Consider the following 27,495-nt stretch of genomic DNA (forward strand, 5'->3'; position numbering starts at 1 on the left):
GGAGAACGTCCGCTTTTAGTAAATGATAATTAATTGAAACCCTCAGCTGCCGACAGGTGTTGTTGGTATATCAACTACACCTGTCCGCAGCTAAGGGTTTCAATTAATTATCATTTATTCTAGAGAAGTTACACGGTCATCAGTCGTATCTGTTCTCTCTAGAACAGTAAACTATCTTGATATATAGTCAACTTTTAACATCCTACGTGAGAAATCCTGTGAAGATGTCCTTGTGGGCCTACATTGGTTGTCTAAATAACTGGCTGATTTCACTTCACTGTCTGTTTGTACATATTAATAATGATTGAATTGTAACCCAACCTTAAGCGTAAATCTATCGCTTTATTACCCATAAATATGAGTCAAAAGTCAACATTTTCACGAGGTTTTAGTGGATCCCACGTTTTCAGGTTTTTTAAAATTTATTTTATTTAATATCATTTGGGATGTCTTTTACGATTATGCCTCATTTAACAAAATCATGAGGACAAACGATAACGATTGCAAATTTCAAATACTATCAAATGCAGATTTCCCTAACTGTTGTTAACTAATATTAAATACATACTTTTTAAAGAGCTACTGATGGGTAAGTAAGGTTCTGAGCCTGAAAATACTGAATATAACATTCATTGGAAACGTGACATCTACCACTAACACTTAAATAATTAGGTTAAGCTCACTTGAAAAGCTTAAAAGATTTATGTCATCAGGTAGAATAATCCACTGAAAATTCATTAGAGGCAAGACATTTTTTCAATATTTTAAAATATAAAGTCATCGACACGTTTACGATGTCTTCGGACGGCTGTCATACAGAACCCCAGACCCCCTGGAATTTCGAGGGTAAAGGTCCAAGTGATTCACTTTATTTCATTTACCAAAAATATTTCTTCGTCTTCTGACTTCCAGTGGGATTACTGGATACGATTTTGGCGATATAGAATCTACTTGCTTGACAACTCTTACACTTTTGATTTCGTTCTATTTTCGTGAAAAAAAATGGTTCAAATGGCTCTGAGCACTACGGGACTTAACATCTGAGGTCATCAGTCCCCTAGAACTTAGAACTACTGAAACCTGACTAACCTAAGGACATCCCACACATCCATGTCCGAGGCAGGATTCGAACCTGCGACCGTAGCGGTCGCGCGGTTCCAGACTGAAGCGCCTAGAACCGCTTGGCCACTCAAGCCGGCTATTTTCGTGAAGTGTAGTTATTATATTCTTTACATTGACAAACACAATCCTAGCATACCTATAATAGTTAAATGTTAAATGCAAGAAGTATATTGTTCGTGAATTACACACCATAATAATACCGACAACGCACCACCTTTCTCTTATATGTTCAATATTTTTGTAATGATTAAATGAAACAAAATAAGGTCTTCGAGAAACAGCAATAAAATTCAACCAACTCATAAAGCAATTAAAAACTGCGTAAGTTCGATGCTTCGTAACATTAGTGATAATTCTACAAAACAGAATCGTACATTTGACAGGACGTACCATATCTGAGTACTGACGATTGATTTTGGTTAGAAGCCGCGTTTGGTTTGAACGTGCTGTGGCCTGGACTCCAGACGAATGTGACGCTGATGCGCAGCAACGCGATGCGAGCCTCCACGTGCTTTTGTCAAACGTTTATCACCCCGGATGTGACGTCATATTCACCCGATAGTGCACAAGAAGGCGAGATTTGCACACATGCAGCGCAAATTATTCTATTTACAGAGAATCATGATAGGTCTTGTTAAAGATGAGATAAAGACGATTGTTCTGATGCACATATGCTCCGGATATAGTGTGTGTGAGAATATGCAACGCCAAGCACATTTGTTTAACAAAAAATCCAGTATATAATTCATAACTTTTACAATTTTTACACACCAAAAGCGTCAAGCTACCAATGTGTAAGCCTCTCCAATCTGCATCGGGGGTTGGCTATTTACATTCTTCATAACGTAATTAATTAATCTTTGAGACACTTTTTAATTAAACTTTTGATTAAAATGAGGGTACCATTTTATCCAGGAGAGCCACACTAATAGCAAGGGAGCGATTACATACAACCCATATTTAGTTTGCAAGATATTTTTCGTTGTCTTTTTAATTAATTGCTGATTAATTCACATAGTTTTGCGAATAATTACAGAAGCTTCTGAGGTATGAATTTTGATTGCAGCAGTGAAAAGAGCAGGAAAAGGCCTGCATGATTGCACTATAATTATCGAAGCCATAAAGACTATGAACTATTTTTATTACTGCTGCTAAATTTGCAGTTGTTTAAAATTAATTTCTGGGCAAAGTGTAACATGTAGAATTAACTATGAAATATAAATTTTGATTAGATTTTGTTCATATATTTCATTGTATTTGTGTGTCAAATGTAAGAGAGGGTGACGATAGCATAAAGTCACTATGTGACGTGTAGGCATAAGTTTTCCTTGGAGAGGAGTGCCGAGGGCTTAAAAGAGTGGCAGTCACCGTTCTCTCTCGCACTGTTCAAGGCGGAGCTATAGAAGCAAGGCCTATGGTAGTTAGATCTGTGACCTAGTTGCGCCCTTTGCGGTGAGAGAAGTTTCCCACATCGTTTCACGCTGGCCACGATACTCTGAAATATTTCGCGTCAGTTCAGTAAAGCCTTAGAGATATTCTGCAGTAATCAGGATTCTGTGTTATTTCTGCCAATGGTGCAGCGGAACTTGTGTTTTCGGACTTGAAGACGTATAGGGGTTTTGAGTGAGTACACTGAATTTTATTTTTAATTCAGTTTGTCAGTGGGGACTTAGACTATTTTTCGTTACTGATTGGCACTTAGGATTAACGTAAGGGGCAGTGAAAAATAAACGAGACGGATGGAAAAAAATGAGTACGCTGTTTATTTCAAAAATAAGCTCCATAAATATTTATACATTTATTCCACAGGGAGACAAGATGGTCAACGCCTTTATGGAAAAATGAGCGGGCCCACATGTTGTCAAGGTTGTTCCGACTATGCTGCAGAAGCTTTTAGCTGCAAACATCGCCAATTTTTCATAGCTACTTTTATTTTATTTTATTTAATTTATATGATGTGTTCGCCACCCACTATATTCTTGGCTCGAGCTGAGTTCAGTCACTGAATTAAATAGCAGCTTATCAGATGCCTAAGAGCTTTTTGTCATATTAAGAACAATAAACTTTACTGGTTAAACTTAACAAACTGTAGTAGATGTACTAGGTTATTTCGATTTTTATCACCTACAATGAACTTAACGTCTCTCAGTATATGATTAATACATCAAACTCAGATTAACGTTAAGTTGATCGTAAATGTTAAAAATCTAAATAACTACTACATCAGAGGGAATTTTATTATTAATTTACAGCGACAATAATAGAAAAACTACAATCATCCCCATAGTAGGCAACGAAGCTCACGAACAGAATATAGCAAATGTTCATTATCTAATTTCTCAGGAACTTCGCTCAGTGGAACAGGAGCCAAAATAAGCGAAAACGTCTCTTGGGATATCCGCAGATACTCCATCGACATAACATTACATTTAGACAACTATTAGAGGGCGATTATGTACACCGGAGGCTGCGAGGTCTACCTATCAGCTCCGTGTCCGAAACCCTATTATTATTTTATTTTGTTCCATTGTATGTAACCATGTCCGCGGAAGATTAACAAACGAGTTTTTCATATCAGCTTAGGTGACACGAGGCTTTATACTAACTGTAAAATTTCGACTGGGTTTCACAGTAAGGGTCTTATATTTATTAAATAGTATACACTGTGTGATCAAGAGTATCTGGACACCCCCAAAAACATACGTTTTTCATATTATGTGCGTTGTGATGCCACCTACTGCCAGGTACTCCAAATAAGCGACCTCAGTAGTCATTAACATCGTGCGAGAGCAGAATGGGGCGCTCTGCGGAACTCGCGGACTTCCAACGTGGTCAGGTGATTGGGTGCCACTTGTGTCATACGGCAGTACGCGAGATTTCCACACTCCTAAACATCTCTAGGTCCACAGTTTCCGATGCGATAGTGAAGTGGAAACGTGAAGGAACACGTGCAGCACAACGGTGAGGCCGACCCCGTCTGTTGACTGACAGAGACCGCCGACAGTTGAAGAGGGTCGTACTGTGTAATAGGCAGACATCTATCCAGACCATCACACAGGGCTTCCAAACTGCATCAGGATCCGCTGCAAGTACTATGACAGTTAGACGGGAGGTGAGAAAACTTGGATTTCACGGTCGAGCGACTGCTCATAAGCCACACATCACGCCGGTAAATGCCAAACGACGCCTCGCTTGGTGTAAGGAGCGTAAACATTAGACGATTGAACAGTGGGAAAACGTTGTGGAATGATGAACCACAGTACAAAATGTGGCGATCCAATGACAGGATGTGGGTGTGGTGAATGCCCGGTGAACGTCATCTGCCAGCGTGTGTAGTATCAACAGTAAAATTCGGAGGCGGTGGTGTTTCGGTGTGGTCGTGTTTTTCATGAAAGAGGCTTCCACCCGTTGTTGTTTAACGTGACTATCACAGCAGAGGACTACATTGATGATTTAAGCACCTTCCTGCTTCCCATTGTTGAAGAACAACTAGGGGATGGCAATTGCATCTTTCACCACGATCGAGCACCTGTTCATAATGCACGGCTTGTGGCAGAGTGGTTACACGACAATAGCATCTCTGTAATTGACTTACCGGCCCAGAGCCCTGACCTGAATCCTATGGAATACCTCTGGGATGTTTTGGAACGCCCACTTGGTGACTGGCCTCACCCACCGATATCGACACCTCTCCTCAGTGTAACACTCCGTGAAGAATGGACTGCCATTCCCCAAAAAACCTTCCAGCACCTGACTGAACGTATACCTGCGAGAGCGGAAGCTGTCATCAAGGCTAAGAATGGGTCAACATCATATTGCATTCTATCATTACCGATGGAGGGCGCCACTAACATGTAAGTCACTTTCAGCCAGGTGTCCGGACGCTTTTGATCACTTAGTGTATGTTTGTATGATATTTTCAAGTGTTACAATCATTTTAAATTCTCGTACTCTAGATCATCGTTTTACTTTGTGCGGATTTTATCACAGCATGCTGCGGAATATGTTCGCATCTTTTGCTATCCGTTGCGGGCCACACGACACTGCGTAAAGCTTCTTTCTAGGTGCGCGTAAAAAAGGTAAAAAATGAAAGTATTGTTTCCTATAATTTGACAACCGTATATGATGACATGAAAATTTTTGCCTTTGAAATAGAAATATATTTAAATTTTTAAGAAGAGTTGGATTTTAGTACTGGTCAACATCTATCACACCATATCTTGTAAGCTATATGTCGTACAACAACATAATTTTATACACTACTGGCCATTAAAATTGCTACACCACGAACATGATGACGTGCTACAGACGCGAAATTTAACCGACAACTCGTGGCTCTACACTTCATTCGAACCCTACATTTCAGCAGGATAATGCACGACCGCATGTTGCAGGTCCTGTACTGGCCTTTCTGGATACAGAAAATGTTCGACTGCTGCCCTGGCCAGCACATTCTCCAAACCTCTCACTAAGTGAATACGTCTGGTCAATGGTGGCCGAGCAACTGGCTCGTCACAATACGCCAGTCACTACTCTCGATTAAATGTGGTATCGTGTTGAAGCTGCATGGGCAGCTGTACCTATACACGCCATCCAAGCTCTGTTTGCCTCAATGCCCAGGCGTATGAAGGCCGTTATTACGGCCAGAGGTGGTGGTTCTGGGTACTGATTTCTCAAGATCTATGCATCCAAATTGCGAGAAAATGTAATCACATGTCAGTTCTAGTATAATACATTTGTCCAATGAATAACCGTTTATCATCTGCATTTCTTCTTGGTGTAGCAATTTTAATGGCCAGTAGTATATATGTCGTACAACAACATAATTTTATAGTGGGTTTTAGTAGCATACGTCGTTGGCGTGTGCAGACTCTTTGGCCATGTAAGTAACAGTGAAGTTATAAATTAAAATGTCACGTAGAACCCGGAATTTTTAACAAAACAACAACCGAATTGTAGTGAGCGACGAAAATTTTCCCCTTACACATTTTGTGGGGTGTCAAAGCGAGAAAAAGTTTTGGAAAGCTTTGTATCTATTTTTACAGTTTGCTGAAAGCAGGTGGGTGCTACATTTTTCCCTAGACGAGAACCCTATTGTGTGGTTGACTGGTGCGATGCGAGTTCCAACGCGCTGCGAGGGACATTTTGCTATTACAGGCGTGGTGCGGTGCAGCTCGATGATAGTAGCGGAGACATAAAAGGCAAAACACGAAGCTCAGTGATCGAACTGAAAACCTGTTACTTTTGGCACTCTCAAAGTACATGGAATTTCGGAAAGAGGAGGAAGTCTGTATATTACTGGGAAGAGAACCGAGGAAGCGCAAATCAGTCACAAATTTTCTTACATCTTGAAGAAGAACGGGCGTACGACATTTTGGTAACAATATGGTTGCTCGTCGATGCAGAGGAATGCCCATGTTTGACAAACTATGGTGTTTCGATACCAACTCGATGACCTGCTCATCTTCTGAGGCACATATGTTGTCGGACAACATTTCTAGTGAATGTTTCAATAATTAGATTCAAAGAATTTGGTCTTATGTCAAAGCGGCAGTGGATCAAAACAAAATGTCGAGGCACTCTGTGACCGAAGTGGTACCGAAACAGAGAATGACAAACTAAAGGCCGAAATACTAAATGTCTTTTTCCAAAGGTGTTCCACAGAGGAAGACTGCATTGTAGTTCCTTCTCTAGATTGTCGCACAGATGACAAAATGGTAGATATCGAAATAGATGACAGAGGGATAGAAAAACTATTAAAATCGCTCAAAAGAGGAAAGGCCGCTGTACCTTATAGGATACCATTTCGATTTTACACAGAGTACGTGAAGGAACTTGCTCCCCCTTCTTGCAGCGGTGTACCGTAGGTCTCTAGAAGAGCGAAGCGTTCCAAAGGATTGGAAAAGGGCACAAGTCATCCCCGTTCTCAAGAAGGGACGTCGAACAGATGTGCAGAACTATAGACCTATATCTCTAACGTCGATCAGTTGTAGAATTTTGGAACACGTATTATGTTCGAGTATAATGTCTTTTCTGGAGACTAGAAATCTACTCTGTAGGAATCAGCATGGGTTTCGAAAAAGACGATCGTGTGAAACCCAGCTCGCGCTATTCGTCCACGAGACTCAGAGGGCCTTAGACACGGGTTCACAGGTAGATGCCGTGTTTCTTGACTTCCGCAAGGCGTTTGACACAGTTCCCCACAGTCGTTTAATGAACAAAGTAAGAGCATACGGACTATCAGATCAATTGTGTGATTGGATTGAGGAGTTCCTAGATAACAGAACGCAGCACGTCATTCTCAATGGAGAGAAGTCGTCCGAAGTAAGAGTGATTTCAGGTGTGCCGCAGGGGAGTGTCATAGGACCGTTGCTATTCACAATATACATAAATGACCTGGTGGATAACAACGGAAGTTCCCTGAGGCTTTTTGCGGATGATGCTAGAGTACATTGAGAGGCTGTAACAATGGAAAATTGTACTGAAATGCAGGAGGATCTGCAACGAATTGGCGCATGGTGCAGGGAACGACAATTGAATATCAATGTAGACAAGTGTAATGTGCCGCGAATACATAGAAAGGAAGATCCTTTATCATTTAGCTACAAAATTTAATTTCTGAAATTATCTGGGAGAAGGCATTAGGAGTGCTCTAAAGTGGAATGACCATATAAAATTAATAGTCGGTAAAGCAGGCGCCAGACTGAGATTCATTGGAAGAATTCTAAGTAAATTCAGTCAGAAAACAAAGGGAGTAGGTTGCAGTACACTTATTCGCCCACTGCTTGAATATTGCTCACCGGTGTGGGATCCGTACCAGATAGGATTGATAGAAGAGATAGAGAAGATCCAACGGATAGCAACGCGCTTCGTTACAGGATCATTTAGTAACCGCGAAAGCGTTACGGAAATGATAGATAGACTCCGGAGAAAGACTCTACAAGAGTGACGCTCAGTAACTCGGTACGGGCTTTTGTTGCAGTTTCGAGAACATACCGTCACCGAGGAGTCAAGCAATATATTACTCCCTCTTACGTATATCTCGCGAAGAGACCATGAGGATAAAATCAGAGAGATTGGAGCCCACACAGAGGCATAACGACAATATTTCTTTCCACGAACAATACGAGACTGGAATAGAAGGGAGAAGCGATAGAGGTATTCAAGGTACCCTCTGCCACACACCGTCACGTGGCTTGCGGAGTATTGATGTAGATGCAGATGTAGATGAAGACACCTATGCTCTTGCTGTCGTGCGCGCAAAACGAATACTGCACCTGTCATCTAGTACTCGCTGCTGCCACTTCGACTTCTCCTGACTTCTCCAACCAAGCACATCGTCGCGAGTTGCAGGAGAGACTCCCCTCAAAGCACGAATGCGTTTCCCGCTGGTGGGGCCCGCAGCTGCACTGAGTTGCCCGCGCCCTAAGAAAACGGACTAACATGTTTGCATTGTGCGAGAGGGAAGCGCGGTCTTGCACGCGTTTTACACAGCGTTTTGTAGGAAAACGTAGCTTTACATTTCATTCTCATATCATTTCTTATATTAATTCGTACATTTTATTCTTAGGTTAATCCTTCAGGAAGATTTGGTGCTTGCCCTGTTCTCCTAGCTAGTCCGTCTTATTTCGTTGTCGCATGCAGCAGCACCTGAAAATACTGGAGAGATTTATAGCTTTTCCTGCAAGATCTGGTCGGCCAGTGTGACCGAGTGGTTCTAGAGGCTTCCGTCTGGAACTGCGCGACCGCTACGATGGCAGGTTCGAATCCTGCCTCGGGCATAAATGTGTGTGATGTCCTTAGGTTAGTCAGGTTTAAGTAGTTCTAAGTTCTAGGGGACTGATGACCTCAGATGTTAAGTCCCATAGTGCTCCGAGCCATCTGAACCATTTTTGCAAGGTCTACAAAAATATATAGGACAAGCTGTTGAGGATGATTCTTTGAAGGAAGGAATTTCAGGTACGATATGTTCCCAAATGTTTCGATCTTCTGTTGTTATAGAAGGAAAAACAAAACATCCTATGTGAAGTCATCGACACAAGCTAAGTGTTCTCCTAAAGATGTGGAATGTTATAACTCAAGCTCCGTAACACTACCAATTAACGATCAATATACAGCGACGAATTGCACGTGTCTGATATAATATCTCGATAATCCAACGATAGAAAGAAACGCTCAGAGAGTATCAAAAAGTGGTAGATAGTTCCGCTTTCATTTGAGAAGTCACAGTAAACCATTCATATGGGATTACCAGTTGTCCTGCTATAGGGGATAAATTCTCGGCCTGGTGGACACATCGGCACTTCGTTTCTTGTTGTGAAGGGTTCATATGCTTATTCTCAAATAGAACAGATGGCAGCCTCTCTGGATATGGACTTGGCACTGAAATTGATTCTGTATGTGTTCTAGTTAAGACAATATAGGCTTTCTGCTTTGGTAGTAACTTGAGCTCGCTTGTAATCGTAAAGTTCGCTCCCAATTACGGTTTCGGCCATCTACTTGATGTCCATGTTCGTGTCCACATACTGGGGAGATTCGTAGCAGTGCGGTCCGTAGTTTGTGTCAGATAACAAAACAAATTTGGCGAAAAAGGACTTAAATCCTTAGCGTATCATAGACGAAAAGTTTATGAAATTGCGGCAGTACCAATGTAAGGGCGACAACGGTAGGAAGAACAACAGCAAATTGATCGGTAGTTCTGGATACTTCAGAGACAGCAGGGCGACTCGCCGAAGTGCATAGCACAGAGGGGCTATATCCTGCATAAAGCAAAAATACTACTCGTGTTCATATCAGCATTATCAGCAGCTACGTTTGTGCTTGGTGTACATGTCGCCAACAGTTTTACGAGGCTACTAAAATTTCTAATACTCACGTGCAGTCTGGTTTGCTAGTCGAGCTTGTTTGCAAATACGACCAGTCGTAGAACTTAATAGCTGTCCTTTGACGGCTTTGCGTAGTTTGATGTCCACTGATTTCGAGACGCAAACGCAGTATAGTCGGTTTCAACCAGTGTAAGAAGAAAGGAAACTAGTTCTACATTTCCTGATTGGCCTATCTACAGGGCAATAGCCGACGGCGTAATTGTAGCTAGCGCTCTTAGAATGTCCAGTTGTAGTTTAAGAGTGATTTTTCTCTTAGTTCATCTGTTCAAACCTACCAGTGGCACAGTTAACATTCGACGGTGGCTCGTGAACTGCAAAAAATGTTCAAATGTGTGTGAAATCTTATGGGACTTACAGGGATAGTTTCCTGCCGTTATCTAGACAGGAGTGACACCACCAGCAGTCGACCAATGGTGTAAACGCCCATAATAATAATAATAAATGCGGTTAAGACTGTTTTTGAATTATTGATTAATCATACTAATCGCTGCTTCTCTCCACAACCATGTTGTCCAAGAATCAGCTAAGCTGTTCAACGCATTTATTTCCTGGATCTTTTAAGCTATCGTATGTGTGTTTTCATTCAAATGATCGTATAAAAGTTCTTACTAAATGACACTCAGTCTGTTTTCATTACTATGTTCATTACAGAGATAACGGTATCAACATTTAACGGTTCCAGATGGCGAAAAATTTTAATTACATACTGATGCAGAGACAGGACTGTAATAGCTGTCAGCTACTTTATTGACGTTATATACTAAATAAATTCCGTCCCAGCTTGTTTTTTAAACGAATTAACATTCTTACAAAACACTCGCCCTCTTGATTTCTGGTTCTGGTAACAGACGGACTTACGTGGGGTTGGACGAAAATATTGAAATATGGCACGCTTGAACATAGTCGCAGATGCTAGCCAAGTCTACAAGTTGCACTGTTGTATTGGACTGGTAACTACACTCATTCTCATAAATTAAGGATAATGCTGATGCATGGTGAAACAACGGTCTGGTGGGCGGTTTGCGGGTTTAAATCACCTCGAGGTATGACCATACGGTTCATTTGACCTGCGGTCGTCGCACTCTGACGCTGGCAGCAGTCCACATACGCAGAGGTATGTTGGTGCATGTCAGAGTACGGTGCAGCGAGTAAGTGTGCAGACGTTTTCAGACGTGCTAATGGTGAATGTGTGTTGAAAATGGCTCAAAGAACACATATTGATGACGTTATGAGGGGTAGAATACTTGGGCGACTGGGGGCTGATCAAACACAGCAGGTCGTAGCACGGGCCCTCCGTGTACCACAAAGTGTGATCTTAAGATTATGACAACGATTCCAGGAGACAGGAAACGTGCCCAGGCGCTACAGTACGTGACGTCCAAAGTGTACAACACCACAAGAAGACCGATATCACACCACTAGTGCCCGCAAATGACCACGGTGTACTGCGTGTAGCCTTGCTCAGCGCCTTACTGCAATCGCTTGAACAGTTGTCTCCAGACACACAGTCTCAGATGACTGAAGAGACATGGTTTATTCACCCGGAGACCTGCAAGGTACATTCCACTGACCATTGATCGTAGGAGTGCCCTTAAGGGCTGGTGACAAGAACACAGTACATGGTCATTGGAACAGTGGTGCCAGGTTACGTTCACGGACAAGTCCAAGTGTAGTGTGAACAGGGATTCTCGTCGGGTTTTCATCTCGCGTGAACCAGGAATCAACCCCTTAATGTCCTTGAAAGGGATCTGTATGGAGGTCGTGATTTGATGGTGTGGGATGAGATTATGATTGGTGCACGAACACCCCTGCATGGCTTTGATAGAGGAACTGTAGCAGGTCAGATGTATCGGGACGTAATTTTGCACCAGTATGTCCGCCTTTTTAGGGGAGCAGTGGGTCCCACCTTCCTCCCGATAGATGATAACGCACTGGCCCACCGATCTGCAGTCGTGGAGGAGTACCTCGAAACAGAAGATATAAGGCGAATGGAGTGGCCTGTCTTGTTCTCCAGACCTAAACCCCATCGAGCACGTCTGGGATGCTCTCGGTCGACGTATCGCTGCACGTCTTCAAACCCCTACGAGAGGCACTGGTGCAAGAATTGAAGGCTCTACCCTATCAGCTGCTCGACTACCTGATCCAGAGTATGCCAACCCGTTGGGCGGCCTGTGTACGTGTGCATCGCGATCATACCCCATATCGATGTCGGGGTACATGCGCAGCAAACAGTGGCATTTTGTAGTACATGTGTTTCGGGACGGTTTTCTCAACTTATCACCAATACTGTGGACTCACAGATCTGTGTCGTGTGTGTTCCCTATGTGCCTATGCTATTAGCGCCAGTTTTGTGTAGTGCCTCGTTGTGTGGCACCACATTCTGCAATGATCCTTAACTCATATGCATTAGTGTAATTTCGTGGAAAAGGGGCACGAGAGACATCTGAACGTGGAACCAGGACCAAAGAACTACGACGCCCTGGCTCTTGCCATTCGCTCGATGTTGCGCGTCTTGAACTTCGACCGTTCACTATTTCTATTTTGCTTCTTTTTTCACAGTTCAGTACACCTTCTTCCTGTTTTCATGCGTGACCTGTGTTCAGCTTTTGATGTGCTATCCACTGGGCCATTTTACCCCTAAATTTAAGGGGAGTACCATGATGAGATACCCTTATGAGCATTTCTGTAGTAACAGTCGGAGCAAATACTTATGTTGCAACGCTATGTATTTGGCTTGCAACAATCGTGGCCATGTGGCGGCCCCCCTATCAAGAGCTACACGTGGCTTGCTCCAACGCACGTTACAGCACTGCACATCATGCTGGTGCCCTAAGCCGATATCAAGACTCCACTAAAACTGATGATCTCACTGACCTCCTACAACGTAATGTGGATTTACAAGCAGCTATCGAAATGTTATTGACACTGAAACATACTGACGTATAGGATCAGGGCCCCTTCGGGCAACTAAACATTGGTTAGTAAATTAACGTAATCAGGTAATTGCTTCAATAGTATCAGTCAGAGTTACTCGTAAACACATATGTCAACCAATATCATTTTTAGTGGTTACGCAGTCTTTTGCGATGGAAAACTTGGGCAAAAAGATCTCAGTTTACTTGCCTAGTCAGATTCTGATATAATGTCAAGCTTTCTATGATTGCCTCCATCGTCGTTGTCAGGCGTTATGTCTGGCTATGGTGAAAGTGGCGAGTCTCGCACTTTTTTGCGCAGAGGACGGCATATGATTGGCTCGATTACGACTTGACGACATGTAGGAAATGGTGCCTGCTGAGGTGCCACCATCAGCGTCCACAGTGTATGTTTATGCACTCTATCCAGCATCGCTTGCAGGGCCGTCACTCACGTTGGGCGGAAAATTAGGAGAAGTCTTTTTTCTTCTTCGTTTAGCAAGTTCAGGCTTCTCTGTACTGCTAACTGCATAGCCAATGTCTCTATTAAGGTTGTTTTCACATAGTCTAATTTCACCTATCTCCTTGGTCATAGAGTCTCAGCCGGCCGTTGTAACAGAGCGGTTCGAGGCGCTTCAGTCCGGAACCGCGCTGCTGCTACGGTCGCAGGTTTGAATCCTGCCTCGAGCATTGATGTGTGTGATGTCCTTAGGTTAGTTAGGTTTAAGTAGTTCTAGGGGACTGATGAAATCAGTTGTTAAGTCCCATAGTGCTTAGAGCCATTTGAACCATTTTGAACAGAGCCTCAATAGTTTGATGCTTGAGCAAGAGATCTCGTTTATTCAGACTAAATCATGTGTTAATTTAATAGACTGTGCGCGGCCATCGCTGACTTTTCAATATTCCTGTATTTAAGGCGACACCGATGCCCGACACAGCATTTCGTCAATTTTCCCACGTAATAGCTGCCACACTCGCAAGGAACTGGTACTCTCAGGACGAGATTATCTTTAATAGGTCACAAAATTGCTTTAATTTTCTTGGGTGGCTGGAAGACTGGTATGATTTTTTACCCATTTAGGACTACAGCGATCTTACTTCTTATTGCATCGGAGAATGGAAGCCATGCTATGTGTTGGTCCTCCTGACATGGCATTGCACCTTAGTGTCCTCAATAGCGTTGACCGAACGCCGTAGGCAGAATATCTGTTCCTGCTGAACACCGTCATCAGATTAGTAATCTCGGAGACAAGGTGCTCCTTGTATGAAATAGTCCTGGCTCTGTGTTTTAGGATGTTCAGGGCAGTTACTCTCTGAGCTGGGTGATGAAAGCTATTCCCGTTGAGGTACTGGTCCGTATGCGTCGGTTTTCGATACACCGAATGGCCGAGTCGTCCATCTGCTTTCTGTTCGAGCAACGTATAAGAAAAAGCAACTTCCTATCCTCCTCCGTCTGTGCTGTAAATTAGAATATGTACCGTTCATATGGTCGATGAATTGTTGCAGTGCCCCACTGTCACATGGCGAAATTAAAAAAAAAGTATAATCAACCTATGTAGAGAAGCAGGATTAATGGAAGAGGGCACTGTTCAATGCTCCTTCCTAAAAATCCTCTATGAAATGATTATCTATGGCTGGTGACATTGGCGAACCCATAGCTATTCCATCAGTCATTTAATAATAATTTCCACAGTAAAAAATAAGTGTTCATCATGGTGTGTAGAAATAATTTTAAAATTTCAGGAGACAAGTGAGCAGTAGTTTTAATATCCAGCAGTATCTGCGTAAAATGGGAGACCATGCCAAGGCTGATTATAACTTCTCTTTGGCCTGTCCTTATCAACTTTATGTTTACTGCAAACATTTTTGAGTTCTTAATATGACGTCTACAGTGACCAACTACAGGTCCCAATAATATAGTTGAGCGGTTTGCCAATATTTATGTAGGAGAGGGATAGCACTAACAATTAGTTTCTTTGCGTATTTTAGGCAGACCACGCAACCAGGGTGGCCCAGATGCTCATGGTCATAAATTCTTCACAAGTTTGTCAGAGTTGCCAGAGTTCTCTAGCAGCTCCCCTGTCATCCTGCTAAGCGCTGATGTTGGATCACGTCTGAAAATCTGGTATTAACAGACCACCTCATTACGATAATTAGCAGCATTGAGGGTAACCATAGCATTCCCCTTGTTGGCTTCTAAGACGACTAACTCTTCATCTTTCTCCAATGAAGATAATAATCATCGGAAACTTGAGATTTAATCCCAATTTTAAGCGGAAACTAAAACGACAGCTTTAAATTGAAGCTTTTGCAGTGTCTTTACCAACAGTAACTAGAGTTCTTCGTCAATACTTTTTTAGTTAATTTGTTCCTCAAACACAAGATTCAGATTACAACCATAAGAAGCTCCGATAGTATTATGTACAATGATTTGGATGAGCTAGGTTGTACCAAAACTTTGAAGCATATGTAACTAATGAAGCTACTAGTTCTTTGCTGTTAAGGATGTAGTTAAAACGGGACTCAATTCCGCTGAGTGTAAGTGGAAGAAACCGAAGAAAATATAGTTGACATGCAAGACAGTGGCTTATGAAAAACTCATTCGATTGCTTCTTGCACGTCGATGTAGGAAACTACCTAGGAACGATTAATAGAAAAGATCCAAATAAGAGCGACGCTTTTTATTCACGTGTTTCTTAATAAGTGCTAGTGAGCGTCGCAGTGCTGAGGCAGACGCAACGGGAGAGTTTTATGCTGCTGAAATTCCGAGAGAGTACGTACCAAGAAGATTCGGTCAATGTATTTAATTTTTCCTCCTCGCGGAATGACCGTAGCGGTAAAGTCAGAGGAACTAGAACACATACAGTGTTACCGAGAAACGTTCTTTACGCCTACCACTGGGAAGTGAGCATGGAAGACACTAAATGAGAGTGTACATGAAGTACTTTCGATCACACTCTATAATGAAGGTTGTGGAATATAGATATAAAGTTAGATGCGAAAGTTCTTTTGGCCTCCACAAGCAATAATGACGTGATATTCAAAATTAGTCTCCTATTAAGACAGTAAGTCTCATAACGAATGAGAAAATCTAATCTGATAGTACAGAATAACGTCCTAGCCCATGTTACAACTAGTTGCCATTATTTTACTCTGACTTTTTACGGGTCATGTAAGTACCAACGGAAAATTGCTCTTATCGGAACAGAAAAAGGCAATATGCTCCTCTTTTTAAAAGACTGTAACTGAAATGTGTCGTACCAGCTACATCATTCTACCTTCCTGAGTATCTTAAAAAATTTTCGCAAAACTATTAGCACGCAAATCTATTCTCACTTTTTTTTAACGTGGAGCTCACCTCCAACTCCGACCAGCTGCTATAACTGAAACTCGCTCACACCCACTGGTTCATCGCTGTAGGTCTCTCACACCCATCCACTCCCAACTGCCCATACTCACTCACTCATTCGACCCAACTATTTGTCATTACCTCATTCTTGCTCTCCACTCCAACTGACACTGTCGCCTTCGTTCTGTCGCACTACTTTTGTCTCACTGTTACGGTCTTCCGCTTGTTCTCCCTTGTTACTACTGTCTCATTGATTCTTTCCACCTGCTGCTATCTCTTGTCAATGGCACTTTCCCTCTCTTCATCCTTATCATTGTCATAGATTCTGTATCTTATTATCACTGACTCCATCCCATTTGCACTTTTTCTTTCTCTACCTCTCCCGCTGACACTGTCTTTTGCACTCTTTTCCTACCACTTTTTTCTCGCTCTCTACTATGTCCCACTGCCACTGTGTCCCTTTCTGTCTCTCACACTGCTATTGTCTCCTTCGCTCTTCTGTATCACACCCGCTGTCTGCTATCTTCCATTATATATCACTTCTCCGTCTCTTTCTCGCTGCCACTGCCTCCTTCTCTCTCGGCACAAAAAAAGTACGAATATGTTTGCAATCTAATGTTTTGTGAAAATCTTAAAAGATGCTGAGGAAGATAGAATGAGGCAGCTGGTACTCCGCTTTTCAGTCCGCGTCTTTTAACAAAGAGGTGCATATTCGCCTTTTCTGTGCTCTGATAGGAGCATTTTTCCGCTGGTTACATTCTTTTCTCTGCAACAGCAGGGCACCTCATTCACATGAAAAGAGAAGTAACTTAAGACTAATTTTACACCTCAAACCGGATTTTACGTGCACCGAAATTTTGCATACGTTTCAGTACTACAACGTGGATGATAACGGAGATACTTTATATCATATTTCTCATTGATACGCCACTTTGTAAGCTACGTCTTCTCGCCACACCGCAATTTACTTGCGTATTTTTCATGCAGACGAACGGTATTTTTGAACCACGGTATACGGATAAAGACATCTAGAAAGTTTTCAGTATCTGCGAATGGGGTTTGGTCCGCTGATGACGGCGAAAACTGGTGAGAAACTTTTTTTGGGGGGGAGGGGGGGGAGGTTGTAGGGGTTTCTTCAGGAACCCCCCATTAATTTACGTAAATGTTTAATGCAATCATTCATTCACGGGTATACCTGTCAGTTTAATTACATCACGATTTTATCACGAGTATACCCTTCATCAATCATCATCATCATCATCATTTAAGACTGATTATGCCTTTCAGCGATCAGTCTGGAGCATAGCCCCCTTATCAAATTCCTCCATGATCCCCTATTCAGTGCTAACATTGGTGTCTCTTCTGATGTTAAACCTATTACTTCAAACTCATTATTAACCGAATCCAGGTACTTTCTCCTTGGTCTACCTCGACTCCTCCTACCCTCTACTGCTGAACCCATGAGTCTCTTGGGTAACCTTGCTTCTCCCATGCGTGTAACATGACCCCACCATCTAAGCCTGTTCGCCCTAACTGCTACATCTATAGAGTTCATTCCCAGTTTTTCTTTGATTCCCTCATTGTGGACACTCTCCTGCCATTGTTCCCATCTACTAGTACCTGCAATCATCCTAGCTACTTTCATATCCGTAACCTCAACCTTGTTGATAAGGTAACCTCAATTCACCCAGCTTTCACTCCCACACAACAAAGTACGTCGAAAGATTGGGCGGTGCACCGATAACTTAGTCTTGGTACTGACTTCCTTCTTGCAGAAGAGTGTAGATCTTAGCTGAGCGCTCACTGCATTAGCCTTGCTATACCTCGCTTCCAGTTCTTTCACTATGTTGCCATCCTGTGAGAATATGCATCCTAAGTACTTGAAACCATCCACCTGTTCTAACTTTGTTCCTCATATTTGGCACTTAATCCGTTTATATCTCTTTCCCACTGACATTACTTTCGTTTTGGAGATGCTAATCTTCATACCATAGTCCTTGCGTTTCTGATCTAGCTCTGAAATATTACTTTGCAAACTTTCAACCGAATCTGCCATCACAACTAAGTCATCCGCATATGCAAGACTGCTTATTCTGTGTTCACATATCTTGATCTCAACAGTGGAGACAGGTTGCAGCCTTGTCTTACCCCTGAAACTACTCTGAACCATGAACTCAATTTACCGTTAACTCTAACTGCTGCCTGAATATCCATGCAAAGACCTTTGATTGCTTGCAAAAGTTTGCCTCCTATTCCATAATCTCGTAGAACAGACATAACTTCCTCCTAGGAACCCGGTCATATGCCTTTTCTAGATCTATAAAGCAAAGATACAATTCCCTGTTCCACTCATAACACTTCTCCATTATTTGCCGTAAGCTAAAGATCTGGTCCCTTTATCAATCAATGCACTTAATTTTTAAGTGTGTACGAGTAGGGTAACTTTGAACCTCTGTTTTTGGGAAAGGGAGAAAGACATCAAAAGAATTTTCAGTGTGTTTGAGATCGGGAGCCTGGGAATATATATTAAAAATTTTAGCCGTTTGTAGTGCATAGCCATCTTGGAATCCACGGTTGGGTTCTGATACGCTGATGATGACGAAAATATAGTAAAATCCAATTTTTGCAGTTTCCGAGGAACGACCATGAACTGATGGTGCCTCCGTCAGTTCCATCAAGCCAACCGTAGAAAACATCAAATGCAAAAAGATCCAACGGATTTGCTCCATTTGTCGAAGCAGGGGAAAGTATTTAATATTCATACTTTGACCCTGTACTGTAGGATAGTGACACTAAGACGATCTTCCTGTTGCGTGTACTAATGGTCCCTAGCCCTGGGCTCTCCAAAACACTTGACCCACCCCTTTATCGTCAATAGAACCCTTGGTATTACTGAAAAATACCGTTTATAAGCGCCGCGTTTTGAAATATGCTGGTAAGCGTGATGGTGCATGAACACCGATATTGTGAGGATGACCGTGATGATTGCTTTTGCAGGATAGTGTTTTGTTTGCGTAGGTACTGCTATAAATACAATTAAAGGGAAGAGAGATGATGATTCCTGATAACAATACATAGGACCTTCCTTTCGCATATCACCATCTAAAATGCTTAGCTTAACATTCTTATTTGAGGAAATCATCACCATCAACAGTGTCACTCAACAACCGAGCTAGGTTAATAATTGGCTCCTTTTACCGATCTCCCGACTCAGCAGCATTAGTGGCTGAACAACTAAGAGAAAATTTGGAATACATTTCACATAAATTTTCTCAGCATGTTATAGTCTTAGGTGGAGATTTCAATTTACCAGATACAGACTGGGACACTCAGATGTTTAGGACAGGTGGTAGGGACAGAGTATCGAGTGACATTATACTGAATACACTATCCGAAAATTACCTCAAGCAATTAAACAGAGAACCGACTCGTGGAGATAACATCTTGGACCTACTGATAACAAACAGACCCGAACTTTTCGATTCTGTATGTGCAGAACAGGGAATCAGTGATCATAAGGCCGTTGCAGCATCCCTGAATATGGAAGTTAATAGGAATATTAAAAAAAGGGGGAAAAGTTTATCTGTTTAGCAAGAGTAATAGAAGGCAGATTTCAGACTACCTAACAGATCAAAACGAAAATTCCTGTTCCGACACTGACAATGTTGAGTATTTATGGAAAAAGTTCAAGGCAATCGTAAAATGCCTTTTAGACAGGAACGCGCCGAGTAAAACTGTGAGGGACGGGAAAAACCCACCGTGGTACAACAACAAAGTTAGGAAACTACTGCGAAACAAAGAGAACTTCACTCCATGTTTAAACGCAGCCAAAACCTGTCAGACAAACAGAAGCTAAACGATGTCAAAGTTAGCGTAAGGAGGGCTATGCATGAAGCATTCAGTGAATTCGAAAGTAAAATTCTATGTACCGACTTGACATAAATCCTAGGAAGTTCTGGTCTTACGTTAAATCAGTAAGTGGCTCGAAACAGCATATCCAGACGCTCCGGGATAATGATGGCATTGAAAGAGAGGATGACACGCGTAAAGCTGAAATACTAAACACCTTTTTCCAAAGCTGTTTCACAGAGGAAGACCGCACTGCAGTTCCTTCTCTAAATCCTCGCACAAACGAAAAAATGGCTGACATCGAAATAAGTGTCCAAGGAACGGAAAGGAACCGGAATCACTCAACAGAGGAAAGTCCACTGGACCTGACGGGATACCAATTCGATTCTACACAGCGTACGCGAAAGAACTTGCCACCCTTCTAACAGCCGTGTACCGCAAGTCTCTAGAGGAACGTAAGGTTCCAAATTTGGAAAAGAGGACAGGTAGTCCCAGTCTTCAAGAAGGGTCGTCGAGCAGATGCGCAAAACTATAGACCTATATCTCTGACGTCGATCTTTTGTAGAATTTTAGGACATGTTTTTCGCTAAAGTATCATATCGTTTTTGGAAACCCAGAATATACTCTGTAGGAATCAACATGGATTCCGGAAACAGCGATCGTGTGAGACCCAACTCGCTTTATTTGTTCATGAGACCCAGAAAATATTAGATACAGGTAGCTGCTATTTTACTTCATTTTCGGTAGGCGTTCGATAGAGTTCCGCACTGTCACCTGTTAAACAAAGTAAGAGCCTCGCAATATCAGACCAGCTGTGTGGCTGGATTGAAGAGTTTTTAGGAAACAGAACACAGCATGTTGTTATCAATGGAGAGATGTCTACAGACGTTAAAGTAACCTATGGGGTGCCGTAGGGGAGTGTTATGGGACCATTGCTTTTCATAATACAGATAAATGACCTAGTAGATATTGTCGGAAGTTCCATGCGGGTTTTCGCGGATGATGCTGTAGTATACAGAGAAGTTGCAGCATTAGAAAATTGTAGCGAAATGTAGGAAGATCTGCAGCGGATATGCACTTGGTGCAGGGAGTGGCAACTGACCCTTAACATAGACAAATGTAATGTATTGCGAATACGTAGAAAGAAGGATCCTTTATTGTATGCTTACATGATACTTCTGTAAAATATCTGGGAGTATGCGTGCGGAACGATTAGAAGTGGAATGATCATATAAAATTAATTGTTGGTACGGCGGGTATCAGGTTGAGATTCATTGGGAGAGTCCTTAGAAAATGTAGTCCATCAACAAAGAAGGTGGCTTACAAAACACTCGTTCGACCTATACTTGAGTATTGCTCATCAGTGTGGGATCCGTACCAGATCGGATTGACGGAGGAGAAAAAGAATATCCAAAGAAGAGCGGCGCGTTTCGTCACAGGGTTATTTGGTACCCGTGATAGCGTTACGGAGATTTTTAGCAAACTCAAGTGGCAGACTTAGCAAGAGAGGCGTTCTGCATCGCGGTGTAGCTTGCTCGCCAGGTTTCGAGAGTGTGCGTTTCTGGATGAGGTATCGAATATATTGCTTCCCCCTACGTATATCTCCCGAGGAGGTCACGAATGTAAAATTAGAGAGATTAGAGCGCGCACGTAGGATTTTAGGCAGTCGTTCATCCCGCAAACCATACGCGACTGAACAGGAAAGGGAGGTAATGACAGTGTCACGTAAAGTGCCCTCCGCCACACACCGTTGGGTGGCTTGCGGAGTATAAATGTAGAATGTCACATGTTCTCAAACTACACGTAATTTGGAAACATATTTTAATTTAATTTTGGATACTGACGCATGTCCTAGTAATCAAAAGTTTACGAGTTCTCTGGAATCCCTCCTACACTTACTAGCCAATAGCAGAGAATGGCTACCTCTTGCACGTTAGGCGTCGAGCCGGGCGTTTACCTGTAGAAGTAGTCGTTGCTAATGTTTGTTAACGAGCACGGCTACTGAAGAGGTTTATAATAGTGTGGCTCTTATTATCTGTTATTTAATTATTTGTTAGTGAATGTTTTAATAAACAGACTATATTTACAATACCAATGCAAGGTAATCATTTAACGATACGTGTTTGGTGACAGTGGCTCTAGCTGCTGACGTCGAAATAGACTCTAGCAGCTTCAGCGTAGTTGAGGTATCCAGAATTGGTGGAATTTATGGATTTCGGGACTGTGAGCAGACTCCGAACGACTGCTGCGCCGAGACCAGTCCACTGTCTTGAGTTAACAGGTGGCAACAAGAAAAGCCGATCCCTTACACTCATGCCCTGCCTCCATCTTCCGTCAGTGAGGCAAAGAAACCGTCAAATCCGAGATACTGGCATGAAACAGTAAATAAAAGACGAAAAGTTTTGCTGCGAAGGAGAAAATTAGAAGAAAATAGTCATCCGAGGAAAAAATCTCTGAATGACACTGTGAGTTGTACTAAGTTAAAGACGAGACCGTAGCTAAAACTGAAGGTTCATTAAAAACAGAAAGTGAACTGGAAGGGACATTGTTTTAGAGAGCGTCACCACAGACGAAGAAAAAATGAAGAAGTCGACCAGGAACAATGTGAGCTGGAAAGTCTTGAAACAAAACATTCATTGGAAGAGGGTGAGAATGACAAAAAGAACAACTAAAAAAGAGAAGTAGTATCGCCGCACCAAATCTCCAACAGCCTTCTCAAACAACAAACAAGTGATAAGGTCTTACGGGATCAAAATGCTGAGGTCATCGGTCCCTAAGCTTACGCGCTAGCTAATGTAATTTTAACTAACTTACGCTAAAGATAACACACATACCCATGCCCGAGAAAGGAGCTGATGAGAACTATAGAAGAAAAAAAAGCACTTCACTTCCTCCCAAATTTAAGTTACCAAGATGCAAACTATTTTAAACTCCATAAGAATTTTAACGGCGCCGGCCGGAGTGGCCGAGAGGTTCTATGCGCTATAGTCTGGAACCGGGCGACCACTACGGTCGCAGGTTCAAATCCTGCCTTGGGCCTGGATGTGTGTGATGTCCTTTGGTTAGTTAGGTTTAAGTATTTAGGAGCGTATTCTAATAAGCTAAAACATCATGACCACCTGTTTAATAGCTTGTTTGCCTGAATTTGAAACGAAATACATCACTGATGCTGCGTATCAGGACTCCGACAGTTTGTTGGTAGGTTGGGAATCTATGTGACATCAGATGCCTACGCACAGCTCATGTAATTCGCATAAATAACTGGCCGCTGATGCGCGTACACAGTGATGACACCCGATAGCGACCCAGATGGATTCAATAGGATTTACATCAGGTGAATTTACTCGCCGAGGTAACAACGTGAATTCACTGTAATGTTCCTCAAACCATTTTAGCACAGTTCTGGTTCCGAGATTCGGACAATTATATTGCTGAAAGATGACAGCGTCGTCGGGGAAGACATCAAGCATGAGGGGCTCGCAGCTGTCAGAATGTCTTCGATTACTGCCATAGGTCCCGTGCAAGAGCAGGAGAATGTCTCCCATAGTATAAAACTGCTCCCACCAGCCTGCGTCCGTAGCGCGCTGCACGTTTCGAGCAGCCGTTAACCTCAATGACTGCACTTGTGGACACGACCAGTGACCTAGTATAGCAAAAATGTGATTCATACGAGGAGCCGACACGTTTCCATTGACTGACGGTCGAATCCCGATGGTCCCGTTCCCGTTGCAATAGTAACTGACGATGTCGTTGGGTCAGCATGTGAACACCTATGGGCGGTCTGCTGCGGAACTCTATCCGGTGAACGGTATGCTCCAAAACACTTGTGGGTGCACCAGAAGTGTGCCCTTTGGGTATATATGCCACAGATCATCATCTGTCCTATTTTACGGAGCAGATAACCCTCCGAAGCCCACATTACGGTCACGGTCCGTGCTGCTCCCCCCGTCGGAATTTAGAGTCCTCCCTCTGTCATGGGTGTGTGTGTTGTCCATAGCATAAGTTAGATTAAGTGAGACTAAATAGAGTGTAGACTTAGGGACCGGTGACCTCAGCAGTTTGCTCCCATAAGACCTTACTACAAATGTCCATTTTCCCACGTTCTGGAAGGAGTCGTGGACGTCTCACCATTGAGCGCCTAGTGTTAGTTTCACTGTCCTTCTACCTCTTTTCGTATATGTTTATGACAGTGACACGTGAGCATTGGACCAGATTCACCGTTTTTGAGATACTTGTTCACAGGCTCTGCATAATAATAATATGCCTTTCGTCGAAATCACTTATCTACATGGATTTCCCCTTTCGCAGCCCATTTTCTCTCTCGGATGATCCCTCATCCGTGTCTGCTCCACTTACATACTTCAGTTACCGTCTAAAGGTCCTCAACGTCACCAGAAGGCATCCATTCTCGCGGTGGGCAGTGGTCATAATGTTTAGCTTATCAGTGTATCTGGTTGTGTAGTTTCCGACGAGAATATTCCCGGGTTCCATTCGTCATCCTCATACTGGCCTATCACCTCGTGTGATGGTATGGAGTATCATTGCGTACACGATACTGTGGGGTACTTGCATCTGTCATGGTAGTTCAGTTCGACTTGATGCCCTGCCTGATTACAGCCGTTGTTATGACCAAATGTGACAGCCGTGTCTTCTAAATTCCACGCCGTGTATACACCCAAACCACATACAGAATTAATCATGTGTTCTTTTTACTACACTCTTTACGTACAATACGTAAAATTGCATTTGTTATTGTTCCTTCGGCTGAGGACATCAGCCTTGATTGAAAGTTAACTGCGTTAAAGCTGGCATTTAACCCTGTTCAATGACAAATTCTGGGGCACCAACCTGGATCAAAGTTAAACAAGAGAGTTAAACTGGCTGTGTCTCACGCCCGCTTTTCTAGAGATGGCCAGGGTTTTGCAAATGTAGCATCTCGATGTACTGAGACTCAAGGCATCGTATACACTACCCATCATATACACTACCCTATAAGTAAGATGAAGCCGAATCAAACTTACGAGATGTAGAATTAAATTGTGCCTACACATGTGACCATGTGTGCCTGTTTTTCTTTAATAAGGGGACCACACGACAATCAGACTTTTGTGCAGTACGTGAGGTTCAAAACTCATATATACCTCTCTCATTGCAGTTCTATGAAAGTCTCAAAAATTGTCGAGAAAATCAACTTCTAAATTTTCCAATCAAATGTTAAAATGAGGTAAATATTTTCTAGAAGCCGTGTGGCTCTGAGGTAGCGTCCTTGCATCCTGTCTGGGGGTAAATTTAATTTTTTTTAAAGAATGATTCATATTCAATAAGCATTTAAATGAAAATACAAGAAGATAGAAAAATTTAATCAGTACTTTCTTAACTGTACAGTCTTGATAAAAAACCTTTTTATAACGATCGGTAACTAAGAATAATTTCTTTAATGAAAACTTGACTTTTGTATGCAGTACATAGAAATAAGACGACTTCCATTTATCATAAAAATGTGTTAATTAACATAGATTTGATGAATTCTGTATTTAAATGACATAGGCATTCGAACTGAACTAAAAAAATACGGAAAAATAATGAACGAAACGAGAAAACGTACATTTTGTCATTTATAGTCAGCTTGCTTAGCTGAGTGGTAACGTGACTGCCTACCATGCAGCCAGTCCGGTTTCTATTCCCGCTCAGATTGGGGATTTTATCCGCTCATGCACTGGGCGCTGTGTTGTCTTCATCATTCTTTCATCATCATCACTGACACGGAAGGCGCCCAGTGTGGCATCAACTGAAATAACACTTGCAACCCGGCTGTCGAACTTCCCCAGATGGCGTCTCCCGACCGGTAATGCCATACGATCATTTCATTTCATTTTGTTTCTCATTTATACCGTAGGCGGTAGTTCTTTTACTTTCAAGTACTGAAGCGTTCGCATCGACGAAAAATTTGGTGTTCCTGTTTGGTTTCCCGTTCCAACAAACATAAACGAACAGACGAGTGGCAAGGTGTAAACCCACTTCTACTTGTTGATGAAAGTGGGACTATTTGACAACGACGTGTCTCTCCAGTGATTGTCTAGAAAACAAACTTACAGAGGTGGCTGTATGTAAGTTCAAACAGTTCTGCATCTTCAGGGCGCCTTTCATTGAAATACACGGAGGTAACTGCGGTCAAATACACAGTTGTTTGACGACGGTTTTGTAATTGGTGAATATCGTTGATGCACTGTAGAGACACTTAAAACGACGTCTACTTTTAATCGTGATCACGGAACCTTGATTATCTTCGTTCTTGACCAGGTTGGTGCACACGACCACTGGTGTTGCTGTTTTAATGGTCAGCAGTGCTATTCACGCTCTAAAGACCGGCAACCTTTCTCACAGCAGTGATATACCCAGTCGCCTAACCCACAAGGGGTTACATAATCAGATGACAGAGCTCAATCACGCACTGTGCCTACGCTGGCAGGCGGCATAGCGAGTGCCGCCATATGTAGTTGGCCTTACGGACGCGTTTGCCTAGGCAGACCACGTGATTGAAAATAGCTCTTCTAGTACATGTAAGCATTTTGGGTATTTAGGGCAGTGCGCCTGCTGGAGCACTTCAGCCAGGCACGCCTACTTTCAGGTGAGCAGTTTGGCTTCGAGAGCGGTCACGCCACATGTCACCAACTGCTGTAGCTGGTGGGGCCAGCCATGAGGGCACTGGAGACGAGGGAGTACCTCAAGGGAGACTCATGGTTGTTTCTAGGCCCTTCCACTTCGTGTGGCATAACGGCTTTGTGTACAAACTCTTTGTGCACGGGGTCCTGACGTCACACGTATCCCTCCTGCGGTTCTACCTCTCTGGCAGGACATTTCTAGTCACGGCGGAACACAGAACGTCAACTGCCAGACCGTTACCCGCAGTGGTGCCGCAGGGATTAGTACACGGCCCCTTATTGTTCTCCCTGTACAACGCTGCGGGTGGCACTCGTGGAGGTGGCACTCCCTGCTGTATTGTTCAGCCGCAGGGGGAAAGTCGACACTATAGGACGTCGTCTCCAACTTTGATGTGGTAGCTTGAGTGCCTGGGTCACTGAATGGCGGCTCAAGTTCCTACGGTGGAAAGACCAGGCCGTTGTCTTTACCACACGAAAAGTGCCGCTGTTTCTAACGCCAGTCACCATAGCGCAAGACTCCATCCTGTGGAGCTAGACGGCTGCCTAACTCGATCAGAGTCTTACCTGGCTGTTACATATCCGCAACATCGACAAGGCTCTGGGTTGTTTACTCACGCTCTTTCCCTTGCTCAACCGAGAGTCAATGCTTCCCCTTCACCACGGCATCTAGCTTTATCTGACACTGGCTCGTTCGGTGTTGGAGTACGCGGTCGAGT

General features: G+C 42.9%; 1 protein-coding gene across 1 annotated transcript in view; it reads right to left on the minus strand.

Moving 5' to 3' along the window:
• The window catches only part of LOC126355827 (proton channel OtopLc-like), a 254,516-nt gene that overhangs the window by 147,085 nt on the left and 79,936 nt on the right, over window positions 1–27,495 (minus strand). The gene's annotated exons all lie outside the window — the stretch shown is intronic.

This window comes from Schistocerca gregaria, chromosome 3, assembly GCF_023897955.1.
Source record: "Schistocerca gregaria isolate iqSchGreg1 chromosome 3, iqSchGreg1.2, whole genome shotgun sequence".
In the NCBI taxonomy this organism is placed as follows: domain Eukaryota; kingdom Metazoa; phylum Arthropoda; class Insecta; order Orthoptera; family Acrididae; genus Schistocerca; species Schistocerca gregaria.